Source organism: Trachurus japonicus, chromosome 2 (assembly GCF_045865225.1).
Source record: "Trachurus japonicus isolate A0001 chromosome 2, Traja_1.0".
In the NCBI taxonomy this organism is placed as follows: Eukaryota; Metazoa; Chordata; class Actinopteri; order Carangiformes; family Carangidae; genus Trachurus; species Trachurus japonicus.
In genome coordinates, this window is record NC_140908.1 from 13,524,257 (window position 1) to 13,537,388 (window position 13,132).

Below are 13,132 nucleotides of genomic sequence, written 5' to 3' on the forward strand. Positions count from 1 at the left end.
TGAACAAAACACCGGTTTAAAAAGTCAGATCGGCTCTGTTTGACAACTCCCGAGGGAAATTATTTGGCTCTTCAGCTTCAGATTTGTTTATCATCTTCTTTATTACTAAAGCTCAGTGTCATTTCATGCTGTGTTGATAGTGTTTCCTCAAATACTGAAGAGCAACAACAGCAACAACAGAAAAATGCTATACTATACTTGCTGCATGGCCAGTTTGGGAGAAGGGATCAAGTTGAGCATTAAACTGCACAAAAAGGAGAGGATTTATGTTGAAAATCAAACATAAAGATTATCTTTTTTTTTGTTAGAGATCAAATTTCTGTTTGGCAGTTTAGATCCAACAACCAAATCCACGTTTGTTTTCATGCGGGGCTTTTGTTTTGTCTAAAGAGGATGCTCATTTAAATACAGTGGTGCAGAGTCAGAGTCGGCGGGGCAACACTTTATAAAGTCTGAAGTTTTATCAGCTTTTATTTAAATGTTTTGGGTAAAATCTCCACAGGAAATGGAGGTTAATATTTCATCCAGTAGACAGCTTGTTGGATTAATCACAGGGAAAAACAGAATCTCCTCATCAATGTGTAATACATCCAAATACTCGCTCCTCCCAGTGGGACAAACTCAACTAAACTAAACCGCAAACTTAACTTGCACATTGTTATCTGACATCTGCATGGTACAGTACAGTATCTCATGCTCCGGTGTGTTTATCAGCCCAGAGGAGTCGCACACACAGTCAAAGCTCCTCACCAAACAAACACAAGTGTATTCATCATGGGTTTTTGCCAGGAGGCAGCGTGTTCCCATTACTGGCTGCATTGACCACATCGCTGCAGAGGGTCAGGCAATATTTTCCATTAGGAGCAGGGGGTTGCTTTGTTGTGCAGCAGCTTTAGAGTTATGGACATGGGCTTTTTAGAGCATGCCGAACACTTAACGGGAGGTTTATTGTTCCCAAGACACAAGAGTGCACCGGTTATGGCTGTCGGGGATAAACCCTCCACATCAAAGAGAGGGAGGTTAGACATTTTTAAAACGGAAAAGGGTTCAAAAGGGCCTGGACGTTTCTTTTTCGGATTACGGTTATTTATGTTTAAGTACAGCGTCTTGTCTTTGTGTCTATTACCTTTTTATATTCTGCCTCTGTACTAATTCCCCCCCCGCCCCCCGTCATGCTGCTGCGCAACACTGAGAATCCCTGAATCCTCTTTTATTCAGAGCCTTATGGCTTCTTTTTTTAATGTGCATCGAAAAGTCTTTGTAGTTTCACATCTCAAGCAAAGGGTCGTGCACTTTAAAATACTGTTCTTTTGCGATTCAGGCCAGAGAATGAGTTCATGGTTTATTTATAATAATCAATATTTAGAATATAGCTCTGTCAAAGCCAAATTAAAGGGATAGTATCATTTTTTTAAAGTGGGGTTGTATGATCTACAAATAGCCCCTAAGTACTTTAATTGCAGTAGAAGACTCTCTGCACTCCTCCCGTAAGCAACGCCAGCCCATAATAGCCCTGCCCAGAGATTTACAACATACAGTGTTGTGAACAGACCCAAAGAAACGGCCTATTTTCACGGCCTAAAAGAGGTTTTACCTGAAAAATAATACACAGTTCCATTGTTCGCTATAATATAATTTTTTCCAGCCCTTCAAAGTGCAGGAAAAACACAGTTTTTATTTGGACCTAACCAACTGCTGATCGGCGGGCGCTAACCCTGGGCGGAGGGATACGTAAGTTGGTTAGGTCCAAATAAAAACTGTGCTTTTCCTGCACTTTGAAGGGCTGGAAAAAATTATATTATAGCGAACAATGGAACTGTGTATTATTTTTCAGGTAAAACCTCTTTTAGGCCGTGAAAATAGGCCGTTTCTTTGGGTCCATTCACAACAATGTATGTTGTAAATCTCTGGGCAGGGCTATTATGGGCTGGCGTTGCTAACGGGAGGAGTGCAGAGAGTCTTCTACTGCAATTAAAGTACTTAGGGGCTATTTGTAGATCATACAACCCCACTTTAAAAAAAATGCTACTATCCCTTTAAGTTTTCTCTCTGTCCCCCTTTGGAAAATAATAATAATACTGATGATAATAACCTTGTGTGAACCAGTTTGTCTCCTTGTGTAACTTGGCCCTCAGTTATGTTAAGACGTCAAATCCCCCCTGATAGCTGCGATGTGTTCAAGTGCTCCAGGTTTCTCCGGGACCGTTTGCTTTTTTTTTTCGGCAGCTGTGGCGTTTTTTTGTTACGAGTTGCTAAAAGCAAATCAAAGTGAAGAGGGGCCGATGTAGAATAACAGCTGCCAAATAAATAGCATCATTTTATGGATCTAAGCAGCCGTGCTGCAGGAGACAATTCCCTCCAGATCAGAGATTAAACTGACATTTTCATTAAAAGGGAAACTTATAAATGGTCTTTATCTTGTCTGTTACCTGTTTTGTTTTGTTTGTCTGCTCTTTCTTATCATTCGAGTCATCACTTCACATCTGGAGCCCAACGTGTTTCCACCTCAGAGACAAAAAGAACAGGTTTTCTTTTATTCTTTTCTTTTTTGGGGATGGTATTTTTCAAGCTGAATGAAATATTGAAGACATCCTTCAGTCTCTGGACAAGAAAATAACTTCTAGCCAACATCTCAGCTGTTACAAAGATGAAGATAGAAACAGGGCTATCCAACACTCAGGTTTGTCTATGGAGACCAAGAGGGAGATTACACACTAAAAAATGTTGGGTTATCTCTGTAACCCAATTTCTGAGTTATTGGTGTTGTCAAATTGTCTCATTTTTCAGAGTCAAAACAAATCTCATTCAGTGTAAAATAGGGCTCATCACATTTAACCCAATTCGCTTGTTGTCTAAGTAATTGTTACTTCTTTCAGTGAGTAAATTTCACTGGTTAATGGGTTGGGGCAATTCTGTGACTTAACCTTATTACAATCACAAAATGCTGTCCGCGCACTACAACATTGGGATTTTTCTACTTATTTCAAGTGAGCAAGTGCTTTATACACAAGTGGAAATGATCTAAAAATAACCCAACGTTGTAGTTAGCATAACCCAACTCTTGGGTTGAATATTCAACCCAAAAATTGTGTCAAAAAGATTAACCCAACCCGTTGAGTTAAAATAACCCAAAAAAAGGGGTTCGTCCTTATTTGAACCAGCAGTTGGGTTAAAATTGGGTTATCTTTTAACCCAACTGTTTTTAGTGTGTAAATACTGAAATAATAGGAATAAATAAAGAGTACCTGCATCAAATAGATAATAGGAAAATAAAAATGGAGTTGGAATTTAATCAAATCTTTAACTTAAATGTAGAAATTGATGCCTCAGAAACGTATTATCATCAGTGTACAAGTTCATTAAGAGCAATAAATGTGTAGGAGGCCCAGAGAAGATCACCGGAGTTCACCAACGTTTAACTCCTGAGGTCATTTATTGAGTTTTTCTGACGTGCTTCCTCATAAATAAGACCGAGCCGTTGTTGTAAACCGTTCCAGTCTGCGGTGACAGACACTGAACTGGCTGTAGTCCAGTTATCTGACCGTCAGTAGTTGTGTGTTTGCTGTTACTCATGGAAAACCAGCATTGATCACAGAGGAAAAGTGGGGCAGAAACAGCTCGTAGCCAATACAGACACTCTCCTGCTCTCACTCTCTTTTACTCATGTAATCGACTTCACTTTTCCACAAATAAAAAACTATTTTATTCCTATAATTTATACATAAACTTCTAGAAATATGTTTATGAGCTTATTATTAAACCACCGGGGATCCTTGAACACTTTTCTACTTTCTATTTTTGCCACATGACTCTTTTTGACTCCATGTGCGATGCTTAGTTGGCCCCTCCTCTTCCTCAGTGGGCATTACCACGACCAAGAACTAATTCAATTAAAAACACTGTTGTATATAGAGGCATTTCGTTATGGAATACTCTTCATTTAAATATTAGGACTATTCCCAGTAAAAAAGCATTTAAGAAACATGTAAAGTCACTTTTTAGAGACTTAATCTTAGAGTTAATCTTTCATGTTATCATTTTGAGAACTTTCGGTAACACTTTACAATAAGGGTCCCTTAATTAACGCTAGTTAGTACATTATTAAGCATTAATTAACTGTTTAAAAATGTATTAACAATCATTATTATGTATTACTTAGCATTAGGAAACACATTAATTAATGTAGCCTATTAGTAAGCAGTTAATTAATGTTTACTACTCGAAGTTATAAAGCATAATGATGTGATTAGTTATCATATCGTATGCATTACTCAGCATTAATTATACATATTAATGCTTAATAATGTGTTAACTAATATTAATTAAGGGACCCTTATTGTAAAGTGTTACCGAACTTTCTTTTTCTTTTCCTTTTTCCTTTCTTTTTATTGTAACTGAATCTGTGTATTATTACTTTATTTTGAACTTTTGAAAAGGACCCCATGCAGGAAGACTAGCCTGGCGTTTGTGCGTTTGGCTAATGGGGATCCTCAATAAACAATAAACAATGGGTGCTGATTTAATAATAACATTCAAAAGTTAGTTAATTTTTCAACTTGTCGGGGTGGGGGGGGGGGGTGTTGTGGGCCCCGGCCCCCTTTTGTCGCCACTCGTCGACAATCAGGGAGATTGACCCGTCGCTGTGATCTCCCTCACTCTCTCCTTCACGCCCTTCTGCCTCCATTAGGTCCCTGGCACCCTGATAGGAGTGGTGGGTGTCTATGAGGACAGAGGGGGGGGGGGGCATCACCTTGCTGCAGGCCATGGGCGGAGGGTCGGGGGGGTGAGTCAACTTATAGGACCCCGGGAGCCGCCGCAGCCCCCCAGTGTGCCCGTAACCTGCCATCTTGGTCTTTTAAACTCCCAGGCTGCACCTCTTCTCTCCTGGTCAGGAGCTTCCCCACAACTTCACCGGTAAGACGTTTAAACCTCACAGATACCGTCAGACAATTATCTACATGTATGACTTCAGTTTTCCATTTCTACGGCTTATTATGGCCTGTTAACGCAGCTCTACCACCACGTAGCTCTTTACAGATTACGTGTTGTTTCTCAAAGGACTGCACTGCAAAAACTCAAAATCTTACCAGGAATATTTGTCTCATTTCCAGTCAAAATGTCTTATTTCTAGTCAAAACAAATCTCATTCTACTTAAACTAAGACTCATCACATAAAAAGCAGCTTGTTTTTAGACACTTTTTACTTCTTTCAAGCTGATTTTCACTTGAAATAACTAGAAAAATCTGACAGTGGATCAAGTTTTTCTTTCTTATTACAAGCACAGAAAACTTGCTTTCACTGGCAGATTTTTCTACTTATTTCAAGTGAAAATTTGTTTGAAACAAGTGAAAATGATCTAAAAATAAGTTAATTTTTAGGTGATGAGTCTTATTTTAAGTGGAAAGAGATTAGTTTTGACTAGAAATGAGACATTTTGACAAGAAATAAGACAAATATTCTTGAAAAGATTTTGAGTTTTTGCAGTGTGAAATGAAGATTAGACTTTACACAATTATACAAGACTAGTTTTTATCTGGAGCCACCATCTCTCCTGGTTTTTTGGTGTTTTTGAACGGTTTGAATACAAAGCAGAGGTGGGGGTTTGGTTTTTACCCCACACCCTCTCCTTTTGCCTCTTATGATTCAATGTGGAGCAAATTTAATGCTCTATTTGTAGTTTATCCCATGGGCCATTTTACAGTCGGGTTGGTAGGTAAGGGCATGGTTACCATTTTGTGTTGCATAGGTACAAACAAGCCTTTATGTTGTGTGTTTTTTGGGGGGTGTTTTGCATGGAGAGCATCTGTGCTAAATAAAAAACAACTGACAATGAGGTGAAGCACGTTCCTCATTGTGTGCGTTGCCCCTAATCCAGACGGTATAACCCCACTGTTTGCTCTCCGCTGGCAGCTCCCTTAAACGTTCTGCTGCCGTCCAACCCTAATAATGTCAGATTAAGCCTCGCACAACTGTCCATCTGACATGAGGGCTGGATTTGTGCTGGATTGGAAAATCTGGATGGGATGGGATGCCTCCAAAGCTCTGTAATTCTAAATCTGCACATACACACACATGCACACACACACTCGGAGAGAGATTAAAAAGCAGAGGAACAGAGGGGCCGGAGAGGATATGCATGTCACGGTGGTGGTGTGTTTGTGTGTGCACTGCTTGGACTTGTGTGTGCACGTCCAAATGTTGTGGTTGTGGTTTGGTTTTTGGTTTTGGTTTGACCTCTACTTCTCTGAGACGCATCGAGCCCCAAAAAAAAGTTCCTCAACTGTCCCGAGTGTTGGAGAAAACACTCAAAAAGCAGAATTCTGTGAACATGGCGTTGGGTTACTGTATTCTTCTGTCAATCGGCTTCAGCGATGACAAAGACTGAACGGCTCGGTGGAGTTGGGAGTTGGGGGGTGCTCGACCCTCCCCTGGGGCTACAGTCCCGATCCAGGCCACCTCATCCCCCAGACATTGCCCCCACGATGCCCGCCTGCCTCACTGGGCAATGCCCCCCTTTTGTTGCAGTGGAAAGGAGGGAGGATGTCGGGGTTTGGGGTCGAGGTTGGGGGGGGGTGGGTATATGTGATGGTCACCCAGATTACGCCTCATCATACGGCCTATTTACACTCGACACCAAACAGTATGGCAAACAGAGCATCAGCATCGCACCACGGCGGCTAAAAACCGACCGCGCTCGCGACTGCCAGTCCGTTTCCTTCCATCATATAAATTCGAGAAGGTGGGAGGGGAGGGGTTGGGGGGGTCGGTGTCACGTGTTCCCGTGGTCGCTCATGTGACCCGTTGGTTTGGACCAATAGGGACGCACGGTTTGTCCTGGGCAGAGCAAAAGGAAGAGGGGAAAAAAAATATATTTTCCCTTTGCGATTTTTAATCTTGCAACGCTCCAAGTGGTCATCGTCTGCTGTGTCCTGCGCTTCCATAAAGGTAAACTCTCTTTTTATGGCTCTTATGGAGGCTGGTTTGGTGAAACCTATAGGGCAAGGTGTGCTCTGCTCTGTCCTCCTATGGGATGCTTCTATTGAAATGCATGATTTATTTTTATTAACATTTGAAAGGGGAAGGGATGGATGATCTCTGATGGTTTCCCGACTTCCAAAAGCATCCAAACTTGCGCTTGGATTCCAGGGCCGAGCGCAGAGTTGAAGGGCGCCAACATCAATAATTAATTAACTTGATCACTTCTCCGCAGTCAAGAATAATCATTATCCTGGTAATGAGCTGTGACACGGCACGACTTATTATTATCGACTCGTTATCTAATAATCCCAAGAGGATCAAGTTCACATTTTCAGAAGTTACCCTCAGCGGTGACGGCATGCAGGGCGGAAATATTTTGGTTTTCCCCAACGGAGAATGGTCAATTTTCCGGTCAGTCGACTTCGCTCCCAGCTCTCCGCTCTTGATTCACCATTGTTTGGTTTTTTTCCTCCGTTGTCTTGGGTCAAATTTAAAGCGTGAGCGATTTTATTGTTGGAGAATTAGTGACGAATGCGGAGGATGAAATCATAATAAATGAGCGCTAACTGGAAGGAAGCTGCTGTTAACCAGGATGCCAGGCTGGCTGACCTTCTTCCACTGCGGGGACGGTAACGCAACGTGATCGTCAGTGGAATTGATACGTACGTCCCCGAGATCGTTATTCCAATTATCGTCAGGCTGATATTAGCGCCGCTGATGGCCTCATCCTCGGCTCGTCATAGACCAAAAATGTCATTCGTCATTAGCTCAGAAGCTAAACGCCACATTTGACTTGATGAAGAACTCCCTTTGTTTGGCTTTTATTTTGGGGCGTAAGAAAGTCTTGTTCTTACGATGCTAAAACGGGGTGTGAAGGGCAGGACGGCAGATGTCAGGTGAAAGGAGGGGGGGCCAAAGGGAACTAGGGGCTGCTACTGCTGCTGCTACTTTGGAGCCGATTGTAGCCACGAGTGCTCGGCGCGAGCCCCCCCCCCACCCCCCTGCGCCGAGCACACACACGTAGGGAAGCCATGACTTTGTGACAAGCGGTGATCTCACATTACAAATTGTGGCAAATCTAAAATGGCCGACTTAACGCTGGGGCTCTTAGCGCTGCGTTTCACAGCGCACAACATGGTGTGCCTGCACTGTAAAGCTCACTGGAACCCCCCCTTCCCCTCCCCTCCTCCTCCTCTGCCCCCGCCCCTCCCACTCCCACTCTGGGACTATTTGAAGCCGAACACGCAGTCCTCTCCACTTCTTTTTAAGAGCGACTTGGCGCTAGTTGGTCCCGGTGTCGTCGTCCTCTCTCGGCTTGTTGCTTCCTCTGAGTCGACTGGTCGCGGTCGAGGATGTGGTGGCACCACCGTTTTGATTGTGATTTAGGCTGAGCGATCAGGACGCTGGGCTGCTGATGCGGCCTGACAGCTCTTGAGAGCACTGTCATAGCGGGCGTATAGGAAGGGCCGAATGCTTGCACCCCCCACCCCCCCTCCCTCCTCCCGCTCCGCCGCGCCACATACAACAAAAGCCTGCGCCAGACGAGACAAGAGCTGCTCATATACCAGCAAACTGAGGAGCAGGAACCTCCTCTCTGTTGCTTTCTACTTGATCTGCCTACAGCTACTCCTCCTGACAGGAGAGACCGTCAACCAATTATTTATCACCCCCCCCGGCCCCCCCGGCCCCCCCTTTGCTCCTCAGACTCTCCATCCCTGTTGCTCGGCCTGTCAAAAACTTTGTCTCCGAGACGTTTTAGTTTTATCCCACAAAGTGCGAGGTTGAGGTTGAGGTAAGGTCGGCCCGTGTAGAGCTGAGATGCTACAAACAGGTCCAGTGAACAACATATGCATCAACCAGGTCAAGGCCCCCCCCCCCCCCCCCCCCCCCTCTCTGTATGCACGCTCATCACCCTTAATTGGAGCACAACAACATATTGGCCGCATTACAACAACAATAAACCTGTTTTCTTGCTCGACTGGATCAGATGCCAGATTTTCAGCATCTGCAAACATCTGCAGTTCAGTTCTGCTGCATGTACTTATCATGCAAAACAAGGGAAGCTGTGGTGCAAATACACAACTAATGCTGCCACCACTGATATGCCAGGAAATGATGAACAAAACCAAGGTGATGTCATGGCAGCCTGGAACTGGAGAAGCTGCAGTGATGATTTCATGTTGCTGGAGAAAAGAGACGCCCACACTGATACTGATGGTTCAGTCAGAGACCGGGGGGGATCTTTCCAAGTTTCGCTTCATTTCTTCAGTGGGAAAGAAGCTTTGTGTTTGCAGAGAAACACTGATGAATATTAAAAAGCCTCTGAACAAAGGCAGAAGCATAATAATTACGATTTTTAACTGTACAATCTCACCTTTCATTGCTCCGCATTTCAATCAAACTGAGCTTTAAAAACTCAACATTTAATTCAACGACTGTCACTGCGAGTAAAAACTCCCAACACTAAACATAAAAGCCTCTTTAAGCTGCAGTGGGAGGTTAATTAGTTGCTACACGTGTCACTTTTTTTAAAAGCCACAGTGGATAAAATAGAGATTTGGGAAAAGTAAAAAGCTGTAAAGGTCAAAGAGCTCAGGCGAGGACACGAGACACAGTGGAACTGAGTTGGGACAGGAAATATTCATGCACTGGTCTTCTCCTCTTTTACTTCTGATTGTGGCTCTCATCACACGATACCAGGGAAGTCAAAACCAACCAGGCGACCAGTTAATCTCCTGGGTTCACACTCTTATGTCACATTCTCCAGCGGTTTTCATGCAACGTCGCTCGTTTTAAAACGGCACAACGACATGATTTCCTAAAGAGAATGAAAGACCCCGGTCACTTTAAATTCGTTATCCTACGAATTAAAAACCCTCCTCGTTGTGCAGCACAGAGCCGAACGGTGACGAAGGGGTTTTATATCAAAACGTCATAATGACATATCTGTAGATACGTGGATTAGGATGAACAGATGACAGGAGCTTTGGCCTAGATTAGACTGCAGGCCATCCATTTAATGATTTTCCTTACGTGATTTCAGCTCCCTCTCTTTCTCTCTCTCTCTGTTTATCGACAGTAACTGCAGCACAAGTTATTTTAAGAAACGTCACTGCTCAGTTCTATTTAAAAATGCCTTTTCCTTCTCTTGTACGTTAGTTTTTCAGGTTCCTCGACGTCGTCTGTAATGAGGACGTGTTCGCATTTTGTGATCATCGGAATAAAACGATCAAATATTTGTAGTTTTCAGTTCCCGATGTGTCAAAAAAAAAACAAAAAACGGATGCTCAGCTTGAGCAGCAGATGTATTTGCAAAAGGCCCCAGAGTGTGAATCCATGAATAAAACACACAACTCATACACAGCGCGGAGGTGACAGTGACTTTATCTGTCGTTTACTGCTTTAAATTCAAAACAGCAACAGCTTCTGAATTCATTAACCTAGATTTGGGGGTTTTCTGTGGCTGCTTTAGGTTTCAGCTACAGTACAACCTATAAAAATGGCTTAGAGCTCAATTCATCGGGATTAAAATCTATTTCCTTTTCCTTTAAAAGCTCCTGGAAGAGAAAGCGTTCTTTTATCTTTGATTCGACGCAGTGTTTTCACATTTTAACTCACCTCTCCAGCTCAGAGGAAGAGCGGAGTTGATGGTCACTTTATCTGGAGTTCACAGAGAGTGGAGTTCAGTTTAATATGCAGAGTGCTGGAACGAGATGCCTCCATATCTGCAAGAGTCAAGAGAGCATCATCAATACTTCTGTTTTCCACGCCTGCACTCTAAAAAAATAAGATGTGAAATAAAGCATCTTTAAAAATCTTCTTTGACATGACAGATATCTGCCTCTCTTTCATCCATCGGCCTGTGTTTACCCATCATTCACACACCGGTGGCTCTGCATAAGAGCAGCATCTCCTCATTGTTCTGTAGCTGCACAGAAAAGGATGAAGGAAGAAAAAAAAAGAAAGGGGAGAGACCTCGGATTCAAGTTCTCTGAGAGCAACGCACGAGTCTTTTCTGTGGCGAGCGGCGAGCAGACGCAGGGAGAGATGGGAGGCGAGGGTGGAGGTGGGGGAGCCATTTTGTGCACTGCGTTGTCCAGCCGAGCGTAAAGCGTGATTAATTCAATAGCCGCCATAGAGGAGGAGGCTAGCAGCGCTGCAACACCGAGCATGACCCACTTTCCCCATCAGATGTCATGAAAAATTCCCTGCCATCCCCTCCGCTTGTGTTTCTCGTTCCCCCTTCCCCAACTTCCTGCCTGATTAACAAAGAGACACGAGAGAGAGAGAGAGAGAGAGAGAGAGAGAGAGGGGGAAATTACAGCGTCGACGCACGTCCGACCTGTCTGAAACGATCACAGAGCGGCCGCAGATAGAGCCGGGAAGGACTGGACTGGACTGCAAACCCAAAACATGATTATTCTTTAAGCTGTGAAGATTCTTTGCAGGTTTTAGAGGAAGAAATAAAAAAAAAAACGGCCTCTTTTTTTTTTATTTTGCTGGAAGGTTTTAGCCCATTGGGGCAAATGATTCACGGGGCCTTGACCTAATTCTATTATGCTACAGGATGCACGAGCAAAATACAGTCTGGGAGGACGGACGACTATTGAAAACCGCGGCGGCTCTTAACGCTGACCTCGATCTCCGTCTCCGAGGTCCCACACACTCGTATTTGTTGACCTAAATCTACAGCGGAGTCTCCCAGAGTCTTAATCACGGGGGCCGAGGCTCTTTGAGGAGGTTTTTTAGGGGGCCGCAGTGCAGTGCAGAGAAGGAAGGTGGTTTTTCCAAAAGCAGCAACATCCAGAATAAGATGTGATTCTAACTTCCAGATACAAGTCTGTGGAGTGAGTCACTTCCTGTCCTAACACTGAGCCGTCCACCATCAATGTTAGTTTGAATCTCATCGTCAATCTTAGGAGTTTTTTTTTTATTTATTCCCCTGCCCCCCCCCCCCTCCATCCTGCCCCTGGAGAGGACCTACACCGCTGGCTTGGGTCTTAAACCCGGATTAAGGCTTTTTATGTAATCTGGTCTCCTCTGGGAGATTGGAGAGACAGCTGGCAACAGAATCCCTGTCCCTTATCTCTCCAACCTCCGCTGGCCTCAGACCAGCACATCCCTCAGCTCTGCCTCTGCATGCAGCGTAGATTAAAGGCCCGACCGATTCCTTTTTCAACATACGTGTGCGTCCAGTTTAAAACCATGAACTCACAACAAGTTCCTGTAGGAGATTTAATGATTAACTGATTGATATATTAGTGGAGCGACATGAAACTGATCAGCTGTGGGCTCATTTCTGGCCCAATATTATACATATTCGATGTGTAATGACACAGAAAGACACTCTATTTACATTTCTAAGTCATTTTATAGCAACTTAATCTGAAATATTAACTATTACAAGTTTCATTATGTATAAAATGAATAAATTAATAAAACATGCTCAGTGTTTTCACAGATGAATGGAACAAAAAACAAAACCTTTGTTCACAACCTTGTAAATATGAATATTTGATGGTTTTCACTTGACTGTTGGTCAGATTGAAGACTAAAACAACTCTTCTGGCATTTCTGGAAGATGTCGTCCGCTCATTACTTGTACACTTTTATTCTATTTTCCGCTCAATGAACAAAAAAGGGAAAACTATTTTGACAAAAACGTGACTGAACCTCCGATTGAGGCGTCTTTGGTGTGAGGATTTCCTGCTTTTCTCGCCCTCGGCTTTTATATATCCATTCATTCTTGTAGGAAATACACTGGAGGAAAAGAAGCTCCCACTCTTCAAAGCCAAAGGAGATTGTTCACAAACTTGCATCATCTTTTTGTTTTATCAAAGCATTCGCTGGATGGTTTAGTCTTGTTTTGAGGCAGCGGCCACACTGGCCCAGTTCAGACCATTAAACCACCATCACCTGTCTCACACTGACAGATTTCTATGTTTGTGTGCGGCTGTGCAACGCCTCGACACGGTGACAACAAGGTCAAACAAGCTGATAAACCTGCACTGAACCGTTCATTCACCACTGCATCCTGTGAACTGAGCAGCCTGGAAACGTTCATCTTTTCTAATTAAACACACACAGCAGGTCGAGTTAGAATTTGCTGCTTAATGAGCTGAATTCATTTTAATCATGTCAGAGTTTTGAAAT